Raw genomic sequence first — 23106 nt, 5'->3', positions numbered from 1 at the left:
TCCAATAATTCAGTGTTTATATAGTCATCAGAAATGCACTTTTGTTGTAATAACTTTCCCCTTGTATTTTGGTCACATTCCCACTATATTTCATTGTATTCAAAAACCAAGACTTACTCATTTAAGCCTAATTCCCTTCACGTGTGCACGCGAGGCAGAACAGTAGTTTGTTTGTGTAACAGAATAATCCTTGATCAATCCAAACCAAACTATAGTCTTTCATTATTCCAGGGAGGATGCCAGCTCGGCACAAACTAAAACTTGCCCGTTGGTTTTATACAGGAACTTAGAAAAAAAAAGAAGGCACAGAAGTATTAAAACAGGCCATCTCGATGTGTGTGGACGCACACTCACACAGACATAAACTCGGAGGCTAATCTAAGTAAAAAAATATACATACGTGAGGTGAAGTATAAAAGAACAGGCCAGAACGTGAAAATGTGCTCATACTGTCAAGGCAATTTAAAGTTATGAAAAGAAAAAAAAACAGCTTTGCAATCAACCACAAATGCACATATGCCCCGCATGCATCATTTGAATATAATAGTGCATTACTGAGCCAAAGAAAAATACTACACAGAGATAATTAGCTTAAGACTTTGAGAGAATGCAGGATACTGCAGAGAGCCATCTTTTTTCCATTAGGCAGAATAGGCGCTGCAACATGGGCCCTCAGGGTATTAGATGCACTGAAAGTGGGGTCTTTGTGGGCTCTACAGTAGGCACCACACATCACTGAGCACTTCTCGGCTGTATTTCCTCATTATCGGGTCTCTTCTCTGCAGATCCTTCATCACTCCTCATCACTGAATCCACAGAGAGAACCCTGTGTAACCCAAACGCAGATGAAAAAGTAAGTCTCAATGTTGTATTCTCATTTATAGACAGATCTTTTTTGAGTCTTTTGTTTTCTTTTTGCTTTTTTTTGTCATGCATTTGAATTTTAGATTTTTTATATGACACACATGCACACACATCCCGCATGCACACACACACACACACACATGCACACACATCCCCGCATGCACACACACACACATGCACGCTCACACACACACACACACATGCACACAGTTGAATTGCCTGAGTGACACACTTCAAACTCTGACTTCCTGCCGCCCAGTGGGAGGAGCTGTCCATTAAAGTGACAGGCTTGACTTTTTAAAAATATTATTTCATATCAGGCCAGAGAGGTTAGACAGAGACAGATGCTGTCAGGAAGTGATGGATGAGCTTCTTTTAAAAGGCCATCAGGGAAATAATAGACAGCCCAGTGAGCCTTGAAAGCAGGAAGCAAACCCAGGACAGTCTTCACCCCCCTCTCATCTCCAGAACTGTCAGATTGAAAAATGTCAGCAATTAGAAAGTATGGTAATGTAAAGGTAGTTTCTCGTTTGATCTGCTGCATTGTGAATCAGCTGTGGCGGTCGAGATGGTCAGAGAGGGCGACAGCAGGAGGGAAGGTTAAACTTTGGACAGATGGTATCAGAACCAGAATGAAGGACTACAGTAGATACTTAAACTGCATGAACTCTGTCATGAGAGGGTTGATTTTGTAGCTTTCAATAACATCTTTACTATTAATTTGAAGATTTTTTTTTCACTCAGTATTAGTGAATGAAAACCGTTACAATAAGGCATGTTGAAGGTTCTTGTTAAATGAAGGGTAACTTCAGGCAATCATACGCTCCTTTTTTTACAAACTGACACAATTTAGCTCAGGTTCTAAAACTTGGACCAAAACACAACTGCATTACAGTACCATAACACTTTTATATAGGCTGACTTTCAAGTTTTTTGTGTTTTGCAGCAAATATGTTATGCTAATAGAACCCTGTTGGGGATTTGACGCCAGCAGGAACCATTTTACAGGAGCTGTGGAGCTTTAAGCCCCGCCTACTCCCCTGCACACTATCAGGGTGTCACATGATCTTTCTTTGAAGCATGCACTAACTAATTACAACTAAACTTGTTTTAAAAAAGGAATATTTGAACAAACAGAGTCAAGGTAAGAACTACTTGAATCAACAGGAGTCAGCATCTGTCAAAAGGTCTGATTTTTTTTTTTTTTTTTTAACAAAGACAATTTTGTGTTTGTTTACATGAAGGGGGTGGGACTTAAAACCTTGTGCTGGAACCAGCCTTCATCTTCTGGATTCTGTTCTGAGGTCTACCTATTATTTACAGTGTAGGCTTTGTAGCTGATTTTAGAAGGAAAGTAGTAAAAGATCTGTCTCCACACACCTGTTCTTGTTTCTATGAACTGTGTGTTTTTGGATATGATTTTGACAGTACACACAACAAACCATACACATACTAGCACCTAAAAAATTATTGGAATAAAACATTTTTATTGTCCATTTTCTATCATCTCATCTTCCACAGGAAGGCCACAGATAATTGATAATGCTACATCTTTAAGGCAAAATCTTGTCCGAAATCAATTGTTTTGCTGATTCCAATTTATTTAAACACAAAATTTATTAAGTCACATTCATTATTTAATAAATCACACTACAGATACAAACATTAATACAAACGGTGAATTTAGCAGAGTTTGAAGAAAAAGCTTAAGTTGCAGTTAAGTAGGCAGGATTTAGTTCATCCAACAGAAAATGTAATGTGCAAATCTGGACTGATCACTAAATTAGAATTTTGTTGTCTTGCTTAGGGAACCAAAAATGTGTCAGGAATACAAAAAAATATACTACTGAGTACATACTGTCAAAATATTATGTTTTTTTTTTCTAAATTTGAAATCAAAGATTCAGATCACACATCTTTCTTTTTTTTGCTCAAGTTTGTGTACTTTATGTACAATTTATGTATTTTCGTTCAAATAATATACACAACAGTTTGATTTACATTCACAGCTGAAAGTATAAAACTGCTTTTTTTCTTTTTTAAATTAACCAAACCTGAGTTGTTTTAGGTAATAAAGCTATATATGCACGATCACTTCACATCCATACAATGACACATTTGTGTTTCTGTGAAAGTCCACCAGAACTGGAGCCGAAGAGACTAAGAGGCAACGTTTGCTTGCCTCAAATGGTTTATTTGATTAAAAGATTTTGCCTTAATGTTTTGCCTGACGCCAGACTCGTAATGGAGAATGAGTCAGAGCTGAAGAAAGTGAATACAAAAAAGACGGAGAGAGACAAAGATTGAAGACTTCTCAGTCAACATAAACTTTGCCGACAGGCAAACCGCAAACAAATCATAAAGTTCTACTTTATGTTTACCTACAGTTCAAGGTTTAAGGCTGAAATTTTCTTGTATTTTCTCGAATCAAAATAGAGTTTGGCTCTGTGCTTTTGTCTTGTTTGTGTTGATAGTTCTCAATGCAAACTATGAAACACCAAACCAACCATATATTTCTGGGTTTTATTCCCTGATTATAATACCCAAAGTTTAAGGTAATTTGACTAACTTAATCTCAACAAATGGTTCACTGGACGTGCAGACAGTAAAAGCACGGAACATAAACTGTCCTCGTTTTCAGAGTAACACATGATTCACGCACTAAAGTAAAGTTCGCAGTCCAGCAAAACTTATGCTATTAAACAGTGACATCAGTGTGGTAAAACCATAACATGCTGGTTTTGAAAGCATCTTGCTGGATCTGTGGGTCCTTGTCTCGTGGGTCTTTAGAGAGACAAACAACAAAGCTCCGCTGTCCACAAAGTCATGGAGAAAAGGCTAAATACAGAGGTTCTGTAGTTCCTGGTGTTTATTTAATTTTTTTGGAAACTGTACAGAAACTCTTGTTAATAAAACAGAAAACATGCAGTTCCAGTAAAGTCTTAGAAGTGTCACAATATGCAGATTCTTGTCTGTAAAAATAATTACTAATGGATCTACATTAGTTCTGTGTGCATGTGTGGGAGGAGGGTATGATTTAACACGCGTTCTCTTGCCAAGGATGTGTCTTAGACCGTGTTAGGGGTTGGGACTGTGTCTTTTTGTGGGTGCGGGATTGTTTTTTAACAACATCCTTGATCGAAATGCTGTGGAGATTTGATTTAGTGAGCCCATAAGTCAAACTTTTCTTGCTTGGCTGAGGATTTTCAGCACTCTTAACGCAAAAACCTCTGTACCTCAGGCTTTGGGCAACCTTGTAAACCCATTAAAACGTAAATTACCTTAAGAATAGTTAAAGTTCTCACTGTGGACTCATATGGCTTAATCAGCACAAAGAGTAATGATGTTTATATGTGCTGTGGTAGCAGAGGAAAATGTTCATATCTGCGTTTTGGGGACAGGAGGGGAAACAGAGGGAAGCTGTGGTGTCTTGCGCCCTGCCAGTTGCCTCGACCACTGGCATGTTTGCCTCTGTCACTTTGCCCAGAACAGCCATGTTAGTTTGCTCGTCTCTCAAAATGTTCAATCTTTTCTGACTCAGGGAGAGGTATGAATGAGAACATCAGGGCGCCTGATGTGGGGAGGTGGGTGATTCAAGTGGCTGTCGGTATTTTTTTTTTTCCATCAACATCATTTTACCCACATCTGATTGCTACCACATTGATGATGGTTAGTTAGAGGTACCGTGCTGTATACTTTAGAGCCCGCTTGCCAGACTGGATTGATTCCCTGTAGCATAAAGACTCTGGTATCAACCTTTGGCCTTTTGCCATCGCAGCATCACTGTCACATCTCACATTCCTGCTTCAGCTTCAATCCACAGCTAGAGTCTTGGAGAAGTCTGATAGCTTTTATTGATCTGCAGTTGTATTTTCAAATGATTGCAGAAGTAGCCTTTTGGATAAACCCATAGAGGCTCTTTTGTTATATTTATGAGTGATCCAACTCTGTTATTATTTTTCCAACCCCAAACCCCTGCAATTTCCCGCAGCTCGTCTCTCCATCGTCTCATCTTCTTGTATAATATGAGCTGCTTGCTATCGGCCTCCCAACAGTATGTTTGACTCATTTTCCAGACTTCCCAGCTCTGTTTTATAAGAGCAACAACATTACATACATGTCTCCTGAAATACTATCCTGAAATTAGAAACTGTAAAATCTTAGTAGGTGAATCCAGCTTCATGATGGAACTAATTTTTAAAGTGGGCAGTAAACTAATACTGAATCAACCTTTTATCACCTCCTTTGTTTCTTTCTGGCACACTTATGTACAACTGTTTGGCTTTTTCAGTGTCATAGAAACCATTGCTTTTATACATAAACCCTGTAACAACATTGAGACACTCTCATCATTGCCTCAATACATGACATCCACGAAAATGTCAAAACATGGCAGCAACCTTCTACTTTAAGGGTACAACGCCTGTATTTGTTTTCATATTTTTACTGTTACTTATTTCCCTCAGAACACACATTTCCTAAATGGTGAAACCGCCTCAACATTCTGTATAATTCAACACAACTAAAATGAAACTAGTATTCCTCGAAGCCATGCATATCACCCGCTGCCTTACATGCCAGAGTTTTAAACAAAGATGTTGTAGGTCTGTTAGCACTCAGACTGTGTTAGGAATGACACTCAACTACTACCATGCCAATATTTAGCTCAGTGTCTGTATAAAATTAAAGCCATTTTTGTGTTTGCTAAGGTGAATTAGCTGTGGCGGCCATCTTAAATCAGATTAATTCCAAAAAGCTAATTACTTGTAGATGTTCATCCAGTTCTTAATTTGTGAGAGTCTCATTAAAATTTACTACGTGGTTCATGAGAGATTTTACTAACAGACACATGCAGTTACACGATCGCCCGCCTGTCATGGATGAAATGAAAATGCATATGCTCACTGTGAAACATAAAATCAGACCTTTTAGGGTCTCCTAGGAACAGAGTGGCCTGCCACCTGGTGATGTGGTACGTGTGTACAGTTATATATCATCTGCTATGTGACATTTATGGTAAAGTTTACTGCAGCAGCAATCAAGGGGCATTATTAGCACCCAATTACTCCCATAAAAGCGCTTAGGCCGGCTCCTCTTCCAAGTGCTTCTAAATACTGTGAAAAATGAACTGCTGTTCTCTCAAATCCACAAGATTATAGAAGAACTGCTCCTTTGCTTCTCTTTGTTGCAATGTAGTTAAATATTCATTCTAACAAAGTACATATATGCCAAAGACGATTAGAATCAAGTTAGGACTGCTTTTCTTCTGGGAAACAAAAACTGGGCAAACATTTATGGGCCACGGCTGAAGAACGAAATCGTGGATTTTGGCTTAAGAACTTCACACCAAAGCAGCCCGCTTTCACCCAAACCGCACCTACACCTCACTTTAGACACAGTTCAATTATACTAAACACAATAGTGGGGAGATCAGGAACTGTAATATATACAGAAATGTTTGCCAGAAGTTAATGCAACACACATTGCTTGTTTGAAGAACAGAATTTCAACTTTAGTCGGACGATTTGCCAAAAACCTAGCCAACACATTGATAAAACTGCAAAAGAGTAAAGTATTGTCCTACAATATGAATTTTTCTGGTTATACTTTAATGCAAAGCTTCTCCTGATGCTTCTGGGACATTTTGTAGCTCATGCTGAGAGATTGTAGCATTAAAGAGGGCATTAAAGTGGAGAGTCTACGAAATGATAGAGGATGGTTGATTCTTCAGCTGCTGCATTTGTTCCCTTTCACCAAAGAACTGAGTAACATATCGGATCTATCTTTGTTCTGGGTTTATACTTGAAGTTAAAAATGAAGAGCATTAGTTCCTTTGGGGCTTCTGCAGAAGGAAATTATGATGAAGACTGTGCAGAGCTGGCAGCTGAATGGCCACTTCATTAAACAGACATTTCCAGTGGATGAATTGAAATGGATTGCTGTAAGGAGGTATTTCCTTGAGATGGACAGATTGCTTAAAGTGAGTGATGTGGTGGCTTTAAAGGGCCCAACAGGCTTCAGCTTTCTGCTGTATCGTAATATTGGTAAAGCCTGCAGTTATCTCATTTTTTTCCATATTCTTTACAGGCTCAGCTGGGTTCCATTTTAAACGTCTCTGTATTTCCTTCATTTAGAGAAAGAGGTCTCTTCCACGCACCAATATTTCTAAATCTGTAGTAATTTATATTTTTCTCCATTTAAAAAAAGCTATAACAGAGAACTAAAACTAATTATGTGATATTTCTGATTCTATTTAGCTTTAGCCAACAGTTCAAGACCCAAAAATCTTTCAACATACAATTCTATAAAACGTAGTATTTTGCGTTCTTTGTCTTAAGGTAAAAAGAAACAAAGGAAACAGAAAATGAATATACTAAGGAAAGTAAAACAAAAAGGTGTGTTGACTGGTAACAAAGAGACTGAACTGTAAGGGAACAGGCATCACAAAATAAAGAAGGAAATCCAGTTTATCAGAATATTAAACATAAGAGTGAACTAAACATAAACAAATAGAAGCTAAAGCTGGAAATAGACTCTAATTGTAACATCATAGAAGCAAAAGACCAAAAACCCTGTGTCAAAAGCAGCAAACATAAACTGTCCTAGTTTTTAGACTGATGACTTGATTTGGGCACTAAACCAAAGTTCCAACAAGATGTTTCTACTGCTGGTTCTTCTGCCGATTTTGAACATCTGTTATTATGTGTAACCATGTAAACAAGGAAGTTGTTTACAATTGAAACCAGCTAACCGAGCTTTTCAAAACTCAAGCGCTGTCTGGAATAAAATCCCAAATTCAGACAAGTTGATGAGAAGATGTCACAGATGTAGGGCAGGAGAAAAACAAATGGCAACGAGCAGGAAATTTAAACCATTTTCTTCTCAGTCAGTATGGGGAATGTGGCAAATACTTGTAAACAAAGCTGACGAGCTCGGAGCTCAGAGGAGGACACAACAAGAATTTTGTGACTGCAGTATTGTGTGTTTGTTTCAGAAATAGCTGCAGAAACTTATATCAGACTCCCTTTTATCAGGGTTTCAGATTATGTGTGCAGAGGCAGCAGGCAAAGTAAATAAGGAGGAATTTTAGCATAGGCTAACAACAAATTAAGTATTTCTGTACATCACTAAGAATGAACTGCCTGGTTTAAGTTTTTGTCCATGTTGTCCACTTCTGAGTTAATCTGTGTTAAAGATTGATGTCCTAGTGTAATCAGCTTAATTGTTTTGCCAGGCTTCTGGCAGAGCACTCTAGTTCAAACACTGAACCTCTCAAATACACTTTTCTCATCTTGCTCGCTCCCGATGCCTGGCCTCTGAGAGCGACAGTGGACCAGATCTTTACCCTTGTGGGGTTGCTAAGGGGGTCATGGGAGTTTGACTCTTCAGTCCACGTGTTTTTTATGGAAGCTCAATATCTGGTACCTCAGGGTCTCATCTCTGCTTTTTTGTGGATGATGTAGTTCTGTTGACATCTTCAAGCCATGGCTTCAGCACCGGAGCAGTTCACAGCTGAGTGTGAAACTGCCAAGATGAGTCAGCTCCCCTAAATGTGAGGCCATGGTTCTCAACCAGCTTCAGACACAACACTCGAATGCATACAAAACAAAAATCTGTGGGCCTCAAATGCATTTCTTTCTGCCACACTGAAACTTTTGAGAAGTTTGTGAGCTGACTTTATCTTTTGGTATTTTTCCTGAATAATTTATATCACAATAATATAATGTCTTTTCATGGATCAATAAAGAGTCTTTCAGTTCAGTTAAACTCAATATATGTTTTTCTTCTCCTTTCATTTTTTGATATTTGTGTAAAGCTTTGTCTTTGCAATCCAACTTCTTCTATTTCACGCTCTAGTACAAAGTGATGAGACACTGTCAGGCATCACTGGTTCTTTTGTTCTTTCTCAATAAACTCTCTATTTTTAGCTCTCTTGTGACAAAAGTTGAACGAAGAAGCTTTATTGCTGCTTTTGTTTGAAGGCATTTGGTTTTCCCTGATTGTGGAATGTACCTTGCAGATGTGCACACATGTGCATTGAGAGAAACCTTGTGGGCAGGACACGAATGGCTGAACGTACAGTGCCCCTGTTATGCCTAATTGTGCAATTGTGTCTTTGAGTGCATGCATGTGGTTCAGGATGTTAGTGTGTGTGGCTGTTTCCGCATTTTGTCTCCAGCCAGCCTGAGCCGCGGCATGATTGATGACTTGTGTACTGTAGTGAAAGTCTTTCAAATTAAAGCAAAATGGTGCTCAGATTGTATGACTTCATCAGACCTGCTCAGCTCAGTGTTGGGTTAATGAAATGTGGCAAGCTCTTCTCCTTCAGCTCAGACCATGCATTTTATTCCACAGTGAGGTCTGCACTCAGCCGTGTCAGTGCATTTAGCTGGCATCATTGGAAGTGCTCAGATAGTGGATGATCTGTTGTAAGCGAGCCCATTGTTGTCATTAAGGGACTGAGGTTATAAATTATCTACATGAAAGACACTTTAAAAGATCAGCCTTCTATCAAATCTGTCTGCACATTTAATGATAATCCTGCAAAGCTTAGAATACAGAATATACTCTAACAAATGATTGCAATTTGACAACAAAACACTTTTCATATAAAATTATACCTTCTTAGTAGCAATCCTCAGCTTTGTCTGTCTTTAAAATTAATTTCCATTTAGGTTGAACAGGTCAACAGTGTTATGAACTCTCAACAAGAAGGTTTCCAGTTTGAATCTTGACAAGGGTCTTTGTCTGTTGTTTACTGTGCATGCAGAAAGGTGTGTTTGTCTGCTGATTTCAAAGTCCTCATTAAACAAAATTAAAGTGTTTTCTTTCCTATATAAGATAGTAGCAGTGAATTTTGAAGTCCTAAATTCAAGAAATAAAACTATATCTTCCATGGCCTGTAACATTGTCCCCTACAAATGCCTTTGCACAAATATTGTTTCCAAACCAGTGATGTTTTTATAATAGCATATCAGTGTGATGTTCTGATCATCTTGCCTTCTGTGGAATGCAGAGACTTAATCCAAGCATTATTCTGACTTTTAGGTTTCAAAACTTTTTCCCCACATGGGGAATTATCCCAAACAGATTCACTTCAACTATGCAACCTGCAGACACTCTGACAAATTGTTCAAAAGACTAACTTGACTGGACACCTTTTCTCCTAGTTTCTAATATTGATAAAAGGTGTTTTACTTTAATGATCTGTGACGTCTTTGTCAGTCGGGGAATGTGTTAATTGTGTGCATCTATTTGAATCCTGAACTTTGAGGGTGCATGCACATGTAAATGCTCTTTCAGTTGTCTTATAATAGGATAATAGTTCTCTTGCCCTGCCAGGAGAAGCATAATGAATTCTGTCAGGTGTGCTAACACCTCCCTCCCACCTGCTTTAAACTTGCTGGGACAGGGGGTTATGGAACGCAGAGGAAGCCAGCTGAACCCTGGGGGTCTTCATTGCAAATTTAGATCTTCCTGAACCCCTGAGGTGAGCACAGTGCTCTGTTTGATCGGAAACTCACTGTCACAACTGGCTCATTCTCAAACAGCATCTGTGGGCTTAAGTATCCATATTGTGAGAATATAGTGTGTGTCTATAAGCACACATTTGCATTTTGATGGATGGTAGCCAGCACAGCTTGCATAGAAGTCATCTGTGGTCTTGAATGGCCCCTGTGTAACACATGCATGTGTGTGGGTTTTTTGTGCGATATCAAAGCACTGGCCAGAGGGAGGAAGCTGAAAGAGTCCGGTCTGTGTCACTCCCAGGATTATCAATGGCTGTTGCTGTTTCATCCCCACTGCTCTTCACAAGCCCAAGAGTTCATAAGGGCATTACAATACGTTCTGCATATGTGTGTTTAAGTGTTTATTCAGAGGTCCAGCTGGTTTACAAAGAGCGTCAAGTGTGAGGACTGATTTGAAGGATAGACGTAGGAGATTATGTGCTGATCCAAAACAAAGTTAAAGAGAATTATAGGACATCTATAGGATATAGGATATCTAAAAGTTAAAGAGAAACTTGCAGCCAAATCAGCAGAGTGTCAGTCATTGTCTTGATTCTGTTTTATTTAGGCTATGTGCAGGTTCTTTGTATGAAATGGCCGCTGTGGTTACATTGTACGTGTCCAAAGGGTGTGAAAACATTCCTGTTATCACTAAGGAAAACTCCCCCTGCTTTCATCAGATTGGGGGGAAATATTATGAGTCTGTCTGCTGGCAAGTGTGCGTTACTCAGGGACAATCCCGCTGAGTTTATTTTTCTGAAACAGTAGACGTTTAGCTTCCACATCACACAGACCAGAATCCCTTATCCACAGCTGAGACCCCACTACTGTTTCCGCATGGGGAGCATTAAAATGAGGTGTGTGAGAGAGAAAAGAGCAAGAATTTTTGTTTGCACAGGTTGTGTATTAAGAACTGGAGATGTTGACTTTCAACAGTTTAAAATCCTATTAATATAAGTACAACAAAATGGAAAACCTAATTTCAAAACCACAAAATGTACAAGATGGCTGTTTTTTGTTTAGTCTGAACCAGCTGACGAATCAGTCACTAAAAAGTGTAATGATCTGTCCCTGCAGGCAGATGTTCCATTTACTCTCTAACTGTGGCCGCTTTTTTAAATAAAAAAGCTAAAGGACAACTTTTTCCAGACACATTTAAGCATTTCAAAAGTAACTTTTCAGGTGAAAGGCGAATATTGGAACAAATAAATATTATATATAATCAACCATTAATAACCATTAATAAGCACCTTATTTCAGTTACCGTGAAAACAGAATCTTAAAAGCTTGAAAAATTAAACAAATGAACATGCATTTATATCTATGTTTTGCCAGAGTGTGACCTGTAAATCGTTGTCTTTGAGTTTGTTTTTATATTTATCACAAATATAATATTTATGTTTTGAAACCTGCAGAATGCAACATTTTGTTTCTGGGCACATTTTTTCTGTCATTTCAAACCATCTGTGGCTTATAAACCACAATTGCCCATAGCTATAGACTTTGATTTGATGTTTGTAGAAATAATCACATAACCTTTTAAATTGTTTTCTGGATGCTGGTATCTATAAATGTTGATGAAATGGGGCTAAACTGACTGGAACCTTAAAGACAAAGTAAATGTGTATACGTACACATGAGCAAAATAATAGATGTCCAACATTTCTCAGCATGCCTTTTAAATGTTCTAAACATGCTCAGTAATTTATGTAAAAGGGTAAATCTGACTCATCTCCTGTAAAAGGTTTTTGTAATATGTTTAGTTTTATGCCACGGCCCCGTGAATTTACAGATAAAAAATAGAGGAGCTAAATCTTGATTGTTTATAGGCAATGAACTTGGAATGTTCAGTCCCTTTTAAAGGGATTTGTCATATTTTGAAAGACAATCAGCGAAGAAACCAAACATAGTTCATAGAGACTCAATAAGACTGAGAAAAGGGACATTAATTGGAGTTTTTCCAGCCTTCAGTGTTTATTAGTTAAACTATTACAGAAGCAGCATGCATTCTGTAAATAATACGTATTTGATGAAAAACATATATGTGTAAATAAAATCCAATGTCAAAAACAGCCTCTGGTGGTTGCTGCCCTGCTTTGTTGATGTTGGGGTTTGTGGCGAAGGATGGCGTCGGCACCAAGCAGCAATTCTGCTCTGTGCCGAGCATATGGGTGATCTATCTGGTCCCATCAAAACAAAACAACTTGGTTGACTTTCTCATGCACATATGGAAAGCATTGGGTCACACTCAGAAACAACACTCGTGCACACATTTGCTCGGGCACGCACAAAAAACCAAAGAGGAAAAAGGTAAACGGACCATCCAGATGACTATCCCTCCAAAGCGCTCAGGTTACAGGAACAAATTTTCCAAAGCAGCATTTTCATTTTAGTTTTTCCTCCTAATAGTTTCTCTGCAGTTTGGAAACCTGTCATATATTTTCACCAGGCTGCAGAGTTACTGTAGGTCAGTGTCCTCTTTAAAAAAAAGATTGGTGCTTCAAAATGAATTTGACCTATGCACCTTTAGAAAAGGTTTTAGTGTTTTTAACGCCTTTAGGCTTGTAGTTCTTCTGATAACATTACATATGTGTTACTTTCAGCTTATGTATGCTTATTATTAATTTCTTATTGTAAGTTTAGGCAAACACACAAGGACAACATTTGAAAAGTTACGCTTTTAATAATTGCCTTGCCTCTTGAATCCATCATTTGTCAACTTTCACTAAGAGATGACTGATAACATTTTAAAGAAACGTAAGGGGGATGAACATTTGAAAAGATTTATATAGATGTATAGAGTTTGAAAATGTCACATTTTACTGTAAATAGTTCAGCAGATCCTGAACCTTTATGAGTGTGCTGAAAGGCTTGCCTGTGGGAGGGTGTGCAGATGGATGGTGGTCAGCGGAGACTATAGGACCAATGAGAATGGGCCCTCTGGTGAAAACCAAAAACTAATAATGAGTGCTACATAAAGAAGGGCCTTTGAAGGAATAGGTCATGACCTGGCTACGTAAGCTGCCAGCAGTAGGTGATAAATATCTTCAGCAGCACAACAGTCATCAGTTGTAGTAAGGAGAGCAGAGTAGGCCTCTTTACTCAGTCTGTGTTTAGTCTCATGCAGAGGCTCCCGTTTTCATCTCATTTTACAGTTTGCTTGTACTTCTTCTTACTATGTTCATGTTTTCCTTCGACTTCCACCCATTTAGCCCAGTTGAATTTTCTTTCTTTTTTCCTGCCATGACTTGCTATGTCATGTTCTGCTCATAGCTGCTATAATTCCTCAAGTGTGGACTCACGGTAACCCTGAAAAACACACATATCATTCCCAAGTTACCTAGAGCCATAGCTTCATCACAGTTCACCTGAGCGCTTCTTTTGAAGTGGAAAAAAAGGTCTTTTGCTTTATGTGTTGCTCAATGCGACACCCCAGGGACGGAAAATTTGTGACTATCTTAACAAATCACTGAGGTGGAAGAAGACACAGTTAGTTTATTCATGTCAAGTCCTGACTCTCATCGCCATTTGTCTTCCTTTCTTTTGTCAACTTTATTGTCTTGGTTATACGTTAACATGACTTCTGCAAAAACACCTGATTGCCAAGAAGCTTTCTAATTTATGTAAGCAGGAGTTTGGCAATGCATCTCGATGATCATCTGAAGCAGTACGTAATTGTTTCTTTAAGTCTTTTGACTATTTCCAAACCAAGCACCCTTCCTGATGTTCGCAGCCAAGGCTTTAACAGTAGCCATATGTCCTGAGGTGCACTCTGTGGCTGCTGGTCCATTTACATACAATCTGTATGAACATGCTTTACAAACTTGGAGTCATTAGGAAGGCTGCAGGTCTGTAAAAAGTTGGATACAAAACTGAAACCCAGTAGCAGGAAAAGGGCTATGAGTGCTCGAAGCAGACCGAAATTATAACTGCTTGTCTAATTTATCATCATAAAAACACACCGCTTTGACATTCATACTAACACATCAAAATGTGCCAACTCTGTTCAGATGCACTTATTTTTCTCTTTACTTTCTTTGTTGTATGTCTTCTGAAGTCATGTTCACATTTTCCTTCTGTAGAAAACACTGCAACTGTGAAATATGTTGAGTGGATGTTCAGTGTTCAGGAAAAAAAAAGTGTTTCCAGTCATAATTGGATTCAAAGAGACAACAGCACAATTTTTAAATAAAATATTTATCTGACTTTGCAGATGTCAGCATTTGTGTGTCTTCTTTCTGCCGTCCTTACCAGTCATGTTACCACATGTTACAGATTAGATTTCTTAGGGAGGCAAAGGGGGAGACTTTGGGAGGTTGTGACACCAGAGAAATATTTATCTGACATTAACAGCCTAGTTTACATGCCTTCCTAAAGATATTGTTTGTTTACCCTGTGGTAATTACCTTTAACCTTTCCTGCAAAGTGTGAAAGGGGTTCTGTACGATGTAATTCTATAGTTTCCCCTGTCTCTACAGTCACTGATCCCTCAGAGTTTTCTGGATGTTTTGCTCATGGCTGAACTATTTCAACATTGAACTATCTCCCCTAAAAGTTCTTTGAAGAAGGAAACCGTTTACCTATAAAAGTTTGCAAACACACCATGCCAAAAACATTTTTCAGCTGGAAAAGAAACATTAAAGTACAACTAATATTAATATTTTTCTTTTTTCCCCAATTTATTCATATGCAGCCAATATTTCTGATACAATTCTTTCAGTTCTGCAGTTAGGTTTAGGGGCATAGATAACACTTCTTTACCATTGTGCACCTTCATTTTAAACATTATTATATTATATGTATTTATATTAATATCCTAAATACACTCAATGCACTTATTTATTCTAAAATACGACACACATTATTTGCTGGCAACTTCTGTGTGAAAATAAATTCATGTCATGAATAAATGAAAGAACATTGATCTATTTTATTCAACACAGTAAATAGTTCAAGCTTAATTTGAACTAGACTTATTTACCACAACACATTTACTTATAAATATACAAATATATTCAGAGCTGCTGTATGATCAATGATGAGCAGCCACCCAAGTCATCTGTAGCAGAAAGCGATGTATGGTGCCGTTTCAGTAATAATACACATTCTGACACCTATGAGCTCTACTGTGTAAATAGTAATGTGGATTCTCGTAAATTCTCGTGTTATTTGTTCATTCTCTTTTCATTAATTTCACCTCATTTTTTGGCAATTAGTACCTTACAGTGTCAATGCTGTTTTATCATCTGCTGTAGGAGAAAATATCCAGAACTCACAGCTCCGGACCGTGTGGGAGCCAAACCACTTGGAAAATGGCACATTGAGCCACAGAAAACACAGGATATCAATGGAACTTGTTTTTCATTTTTCACTGCCTTCGTTTCCTCTATTTCTTTTACTTCATTGCTTTTATGCTATTTAGTTTTTAAACATGTTTCTGGCTGTGACCGGCTTTCTGACTGGAACAGATGTTGTGCTTGGATTATGTTGGCATTGTTCTGGTGTAACTGCAACAGTATGTATGAATACATTTAGTGGTTGTGGTGAAAGTAAGTCTTCATTCCGTCAGCTTTTTGTGATTAGGGAAAAAATTGCAAAAGCAGAGTCCAGGACATCCTGTCGTCTGTGTGTGGGTGTTTCTCTGCTCCTCTGGATAAATATAATTTATCCAAATCATGTTGCTCTAAAATGTTCAATAGTTTGATCTAATGACTATTTAGTTAGAGCAACTGAAATCCAGATGTTTCATTCAAATATATTTATTTAAAATATTCCTTTTCAAATAAAGGAAATTACCTCAAATATGGTCAAATAGAAAAAGTCTGTTTTTCTACATTTCATGCACCCAGCCCTTTTACATTTTGTAAAGATGAATATTTAGATTAATACCACATGATATTTGTAACATTTTTAAAATATTTTGTTAATCTTTTTAAAATACTTTGACATTTTGGCTGCATTTTGTTTTCAATCACAAGACTCCAGTATAAGATATTACTACCGGTCCTTCATGCATTATAATTGCACCAAATTATGAAAATGCTTCCTCTTGTTGGTTGGATTTATGCAGTAAAGCTACTCTGTGTCAGAAAACGGTCTTGATCAGGCCTTATTCGGCCTTTATATATTTGTAAGCTAAACATATGAAAGCTTTGGTCTTGTACAAACAAAGAATGTAACACAGGACTGTTTTGCACACTATACAGCGTGTGTTTAAAGATGCAGCCACTCAGAAAGATTTCACCATAAACCTGGAAGCACATGCTAAGCATTTGACTGGCTACATCCACCAAACAGGTCCACTTTTATTTCAAACCAAAAAGCAGCTGAACATTGAAGTATGATGCATGTTGCGCGCTCACGCTTGTTCATTCGAATCAGGCAACAAATCGAAGTACAAAGAAGTCAAGTATAGGCTGTGGAAAACAATCACAGATGTGAAACAGTGATAGAGGCTAAAGCTAAAGTGGACAGTAGACTATGGCTAAAGCCAGATACATGTGTGGAGATTTACAACAGATCAAAGACAACAAAAGCACTGCCATGGGAATCACATGTGCCATCACTTCTTTACATGATGAGATGGATAAGTTTTAGAAAGACCACAGAAAAGGTTGTCACATATTTAGAATACAAAGGAGCTGTCATTCACTGTAACATCAGATGAACAGATGGATCAGGGCTTTGGCTGCCCTGATCCAGTCTGTATAAAAAAAGGAGCTGAGCCAAAAAGACAAACTTTCAATCTATTAGTCTGTCTTTGCTCTACAACCATCATCACAAGATTTTGATCAGAACAGAAAGAATGAGGTGCCAGATACCAGTGGATGAAACGAGCTTTCTCCACTGTAAGGCTGGGCTCAGCCTTAGGAAGAGGAGCTCCTTATTCTGGGAGATGGTCAGAGTAGAGCCCCTGCTTCTGCTCATCAAGAAGAATCAGCTGAGATGGTTTGAGCATCAATGCCTCCTGGCTACCTTCTTTTGAAGATATTCAGGTCATATGGTCATACTAGAGGGAAGTGACCCCAAGGTAGACTTAGTCTCGAATAAGCAGACAAAGATGGATGGATGGATGGATGGATGGATGGATGGATGGATGGATGGATGGATGGATGGATGGATGGATGGATGGATGGATGAGTTGACAGTATCAGAATCCTGAGGACAGGCTGTAGACATCATCCTAAGAGGAGACACAGAACTTGCAGATATTCTTTTGCACAAGTTGAAGCTCAGTAATCTCTTTACATTGCTGGCCCAGTTCAGTGGTTCATATGATTTTATTTATTCATATTTGAAAGGGTGGTGGTGGTTTACACATGGAGGAATTAAACTGTGTCACAGATCCACACTTTAACAGGTGCACTGTACTGTATGCTGTATGTCACTGCCCCTTTTTCACCTGAAAAACGAGGATGCATCAGAATGATTGTCACTTTTTATAGCCGAATCTTCTCTACAAACTTCCACAAACTGTGCCTCCATCTTATGCTCTCCAAGTGATTTTAAGCAGAAAAAATAGCTTTTGTTCTGCCCGTTAATGTTTTTCTTATTTTTGTGTCTTTTACATGCTTTCTAGAGACACGGAGCAAAGGAATAATTTAAGTGCTTGATTTTAAAACTATATTTATGACGAAAGATACCTTTCAATCTAACAGTGGCATGGAGTTTGAATATGAAGCAGCATCCACCCTTTGTGTTTTTAAACAAACCACAGATTGCTCACTGTTTGTATGTGGTTTACAGAACTCTGACTGAAGTTATGTTACAGTAAACTGTGACAGATTTATGTAGAATCAAAACCCTTGAAGCCCCGTGTGACCAATTCTGAGCACTGCAAGCTTACCAGCCAGCTTTTATCATCCTAAAAAAAAATCACATTCTGAAGATCAGAAGCAGCCAGAATTTGGTACAGCAGATTAACGATCAGGCTGTACTCTGAGACAAAGATTTAAGCACACTTTTGAGTCTGACTTTGAGATCCTTTAAGTTATTTTAAGATTTATTAGCAGCAGATAAAGTTGATAGCCACGCGCGGCCAGGATCACATCACTCAGCCAGCGAGAGCTGATCTGCTGCCAGAGAACCTAGTGATTTATGTCCTAATGAGCAAGGCAGGGGGGAGCGTGTGAGAGAAACTTAAAGAGGTTAGTTCATAAACTTTTTTATATAAATCCATTTCTGATTTATGCTCTAAAAACAATGCTTAATTTTTGTCTTCTTTATATTTAGTTTGAAAAGTGAGTTTTATAATACGTTTACTATTGACTGTGTTTGCGTGAGGGGTGTGTGGGTATATATGGGTGTGTGTGTTCACAAACTAGCAAATATACTACCTCATTATCCCACGAGCATGCAGGGTATGACAGCCAAAAAGAAAGGCATGATGAATAGATTTTAATAGCAGGTAACAGTGGGACTAGGAATGAGACTGAATCAGCCTTTAAGATCACCAGAGATAATATAGAGGACCCATGGGCTTCATACACACGCATATACACTGTTCCATCTGCAGTTATTAGGACTCCTACTAATTTATCAGATGGAAAGCCTGGGTGCCACCACTTACCACAAATTTTCTAGGAAAACATGTTCACACAAACACTCAGACGGAGTTGAAGTGGCTTGTGGATGGTCTGTGATGCTGCCCGTGATGTGCCTTGCTGTGAGTCTGCTCTCTGCTGGACAGATCTGCTATGATGTGCACTATAAAGAGAGCATGTCACAGAGACACATCTGTGTTGAGGATTCTTTTGTTCAGACTGTTTTAATGCCAAAGGAAGAATGTGATTTGAGGTCTTATATATAGCAGACATAAGTAGACTTTATCCCAAACATGCATTTGTGTGCAAAAGTTTAAACCGCAAGTCGGATTTTCTTGTAATCGTTTAAAGTGGTTTTTCGTCAATAGTTCTCCAGGCTTTTTGAAGGTCTTTCAGAGTTCTTCTTTGGGCTGTGACTGCTTTTTTAGTCATTTTCTGTCCAGCTGTTGTACCTGACAATGACAGCATTTTGTGCAAAGCCTACTTAAAACATGAGGAACGTGCAGTGCAAAAAAAAAAAAGTGTCTAAAAAACTGTTTACAGAAAATTAACTGTAAATTGACATCTTTAAAAGGAGAGATGCATCGTCCTGTTTATCATTTGCATGTCACATTTTTAACTATTAACTCTTTGTGTGTCAAAAAAGTTGGTGCAAAACTTCTGTTGCATGTTTCAGACTGTTATGTTTAATATTTTAAATTTGACTTGAGAAACTGGAACTTATTGTGTTTTTGTGACAATCTACTAATAGCTAATAACCCAACTAATAAGCGTAATAATAATTTATTTATTTGTTGTCTTTTTACCAAGGTGATATTATGCGACTCAGAAGATGCCGAGACTTCATTGTGTTTTCAGTTTCCACTATTTTGTATGTGTCAAGGCGACACGGCAGCAACATGGTCAGAGCTGTCGCCTCCCAGTGAGGAGGACTCTTGATTGTTTCCCAGTCTGGGGCCTTCCTGGGTGGAGTTTGCATGTTCTCCCTGTGGGTTTACTCCAGTTTCCTCCCACAGGAGAGAGGCAGAACAAAAACCAGGCATGTTAAGTTAATCGGTAACTCTAAATTGTCCGTAGGTGAGAGTGACAATAGTTGTCTGTCTTGTTTGTCTCCATGTGTCCCTGTGATGGACTTGCGACCTGTCCAGGGTGTCCCCTGCCTCTCGCACAGTGACTACTGGAGATAGGCACCAGCTCCCGGAAAGGAGAAGCGGGAAAGAAAATGGATGGATGTGTCAGTCAGAGTCTGTTGAAGCAGTACACTGTAGGTAACATTAAAAGAGAAGGGCACTGTGGATACTTTGACAGGTCAAAAAGATTTATCTGTGGTTTGGTTTAGGAATTGGTTTAAGTGTAAAAATAAAGATTAAAGGCTCTGCAATAGTTTAGGAACAATTATTTAGAGTCTGCCACACAAAGGTCACATTTTGAGTTCTTGCATTGAAAACCTGTTATTAATTCATAATAAGAACAGTAGCTAGTTTATAAGTTCTTGAAGCGAACGCTCAATTTAATATTGGTTGTTTTATTGCTTTTGGACAAAAAATTATATTGTGAGCTCTGACCGAAGCCTGTCGCTGACACCTAACCACACGTCTGTCTAAAGCCTTGTGTGAAATAACAATGAGAATGGTGGGAAAACTTGTTATCGTTGGTAGAGACAAACCACCACTTTCATCTGTCCCCCTCTTTGTATGGGTCATAGCAAAGTTTCCAGCTGCACAAGTTTTTGATGCTAAGTTTGCGGTGAAGTTGAAATTTTGGACCATATAATCTGAACATTGGGTATTAAATTCACATAAAACAAAACAAGTTGGAACCCTTGAGGCGTTCTCTTAATGGACATGCTTGGCAGTCGGACAGAGCGCAGCTGGGAGGGCTTTAAAAGTGGGTATTTAACAATGCAGCCTTAGACACTTTCTCCACAAAGGTTCTTTTTTATCAGTCTGTTTTGGAAAATTGTGGCAAATTATTTTTGACAAATTTGCAAGGTCGGAATGCCAGTGTTTATATTAAATCTTCTGGAAGCTATCACAATATCCTGACTAGACAGTCTAGTATCATTATCTTATTCAGTAATGATGATTTCACTCTTTTGTTTCCTTTTAAAAAGCAGTTATTAAGCCACTTTACTACTGACATACCCTTGAATTAATGTTTATCATCAAAAGAAGATAACAGTTGTTCAACTTTCAGGAAGAAAGATCCATAAATACACTTACACATGCGCTCCACACCACAAAAATGCCACCAGCTTATGGGATACTCCTCTGTATGAGACTCAGTTATCCCTCAGACCATTAGTGTCACATTCACATCATTCATCATTTGTGTCAGTGATACTGTGTGCATTCTTCATATAATTCAAGCTGGGATCCAGACTTATTGTGGGGAGAATGGTAAAAGATGGGTTATGAAAAACAGAAGATAAGAGGCTTGCATGACAGTGGCAAATGAGGACTGTGTTAGTTTTGGCAGATGGACAGCTCAGTTAAAGAGATTCCCTCCTGTGGCTATTTCCAGTTGCCTCATGGGATTTACTGTTTGAGCACAGCGCAGTTATCATTCATGAGTGTCATGATATGTTTTAGGAGTGACGGCGTAGGTAAACTGTGTAAAAATAAAAGAGCAAACAAAGAGGAAAGGTAGTAACAGAGAAATTTTATATGAGAAGATATTCATCAGCGTCAACATCCACACAATGACACTGTCTCCACAAAGCAAAGACTGAAGAAATATTAGAAATAATACAAACAAATTTGAGAAAAAGCAGAACCCTAAACAGGTTCTGCTCTAGCTCAACTCATGAGACATTTTAGATAGTTTGTCGTGTCATGCAGGCCAAGTTAATATTCCATGTGTCTGAGTGATTGAAACAGACATTGTTGCATTAGATTGGCAACATGAAAAAATTAGTCTTGTCTTCTTTGAAAACTTATTTTCTCCACTGATGTTCCTGTGTGCCAAAGAATGTGGTATTATTAACATGGAGTGGATCCTGAGGTGGACCGAGGCTTGGGAGGGGACACGGAGGAATTCAGGGCTGCAGGACAGAGCGGAGGGGCTCCACTTTGCAGACAGGTGGGCAGGTAGAAACAGACGTTTCATTGTCTGTGGCTTAATCAGGCAGGCAGGTGTGCTGCCCAGCGCTGCCCCTCACCGCTGCAACACAACACACTCGGTGACTCCTCGCCTCTTCTCGCCCATCAACCCCCAACACAGTCTGCAGCTCAACGTTCCTGCAGTCACGAGTTTGTGATATTAAGTTGGCTTTAATACTGTTGGATTAAAAAAAAAAAAAAAAAAAGTTTGCTGCAGCTTTAAGCATTAGTCGAGAATGAGGTGAACCATTGCCTCATGCAGTCATAGAGGTTAATGTAGTGGTGCTGAGTGCAAAATAGTTTTCAATCATGCAGACATGACTTTGGGATGAAATATTCTGGGCTGAAATAACAGGTAATAATGGTAAGAATTTGGAAAAAAGGAAGAAAAAAAAACTAAATTGAAACAGCAAAAGAGAAAAACAAAAATCAAAGCTGCTAATGCAGACAGCAGATCAAAGTAAGAGGAGCGAAGTGTTAGAGTTAGATGTCGTTGTTGATGTTTCAGCTGAGAAGAGGCAATTCTGTCGAGCCAAGTTTAGGTTGATAAATCAATCAGCAGTATGGCCTGGATGCACAGATCCAGGTTCCTGTAAGACTTGACACTGCTGCTCCCCAGCTGTCTTGGACCTCATCCAGAACCTCCTATTATATCTTGGACTGAATCCAAACCTGTGGTCCATTCTTACACCCTTGCTACTGCCAGCCGGATGTCCTCTTGGCATTGTGCCTTTTAGCTATAGTCTTACTCTGAGGACGGTTCAGCTGTAGTGCCTTCTGCTCGTCTTCCTGTCTTCAGCTTTTGTTTTATTAAATGTTGCACAGATGTATTATTAACGCTAATTCACTACTCACACTTCAGGAAATTACAGGAATTAAATCTCTAGCTCCCCTAGTTTCCACACATCTAACCCTGCTTATGTCTAAGTGTAATTTTTAAAAACAATGACCAGATTTAAAAAAAAAAAAACGTGATTGTGGCCAGAAAAGAAACTGTAACTGGTTAATATAATTCAACTTTCCCTCTTTTGTGGTCCTTGAATGTGTGCCAAAAACTGAGAATAGTTTCACACTGTCTGGTGCATGGCC

The 23106-nt window shown here is 38.6% G+C and overlaps 1 protein-coding gene across 3 annotated transcripts in view; it reads left to right on the top strand.

The window, feature by feature from the left end:
• Positions 1-23106, top strand: part of LOC108239959 (zinc finger protein 469) — a 189709-nt gene that overhangs the window by 67764 nt on the left and 98839 nt on the right. For all 3 annotated transcript variants that reach the window (XM_037978066.1, XM_017423023.3, XM_037978065.1), the window contains one exon: positions 786-853. The gene's annotated coding sequence lies outside the window, so the exon portion shown is untranslated. The remainder of the gene's footprint in view (positions 1-785; positions 854-23106) is intronic.

This window comes from Kryptolebias marmoratus, linkage group LG11, assembly GCF_001649575.2.
Source record: "Kryptolebias marmoratus isolate JLee-2015 linkage group LG11, ASM164957v2, whole genome shotgun sequence".
NCBI lineage: Eukaryota > Metazoa > Chordata > Actinopteri > Cyprinodontiformes > Rivulidae > Kryptolebias > Kryptolebias marmoratus.
This window is presented reverse-complemented; position numbering and strand designations above follow the sequence as displayed.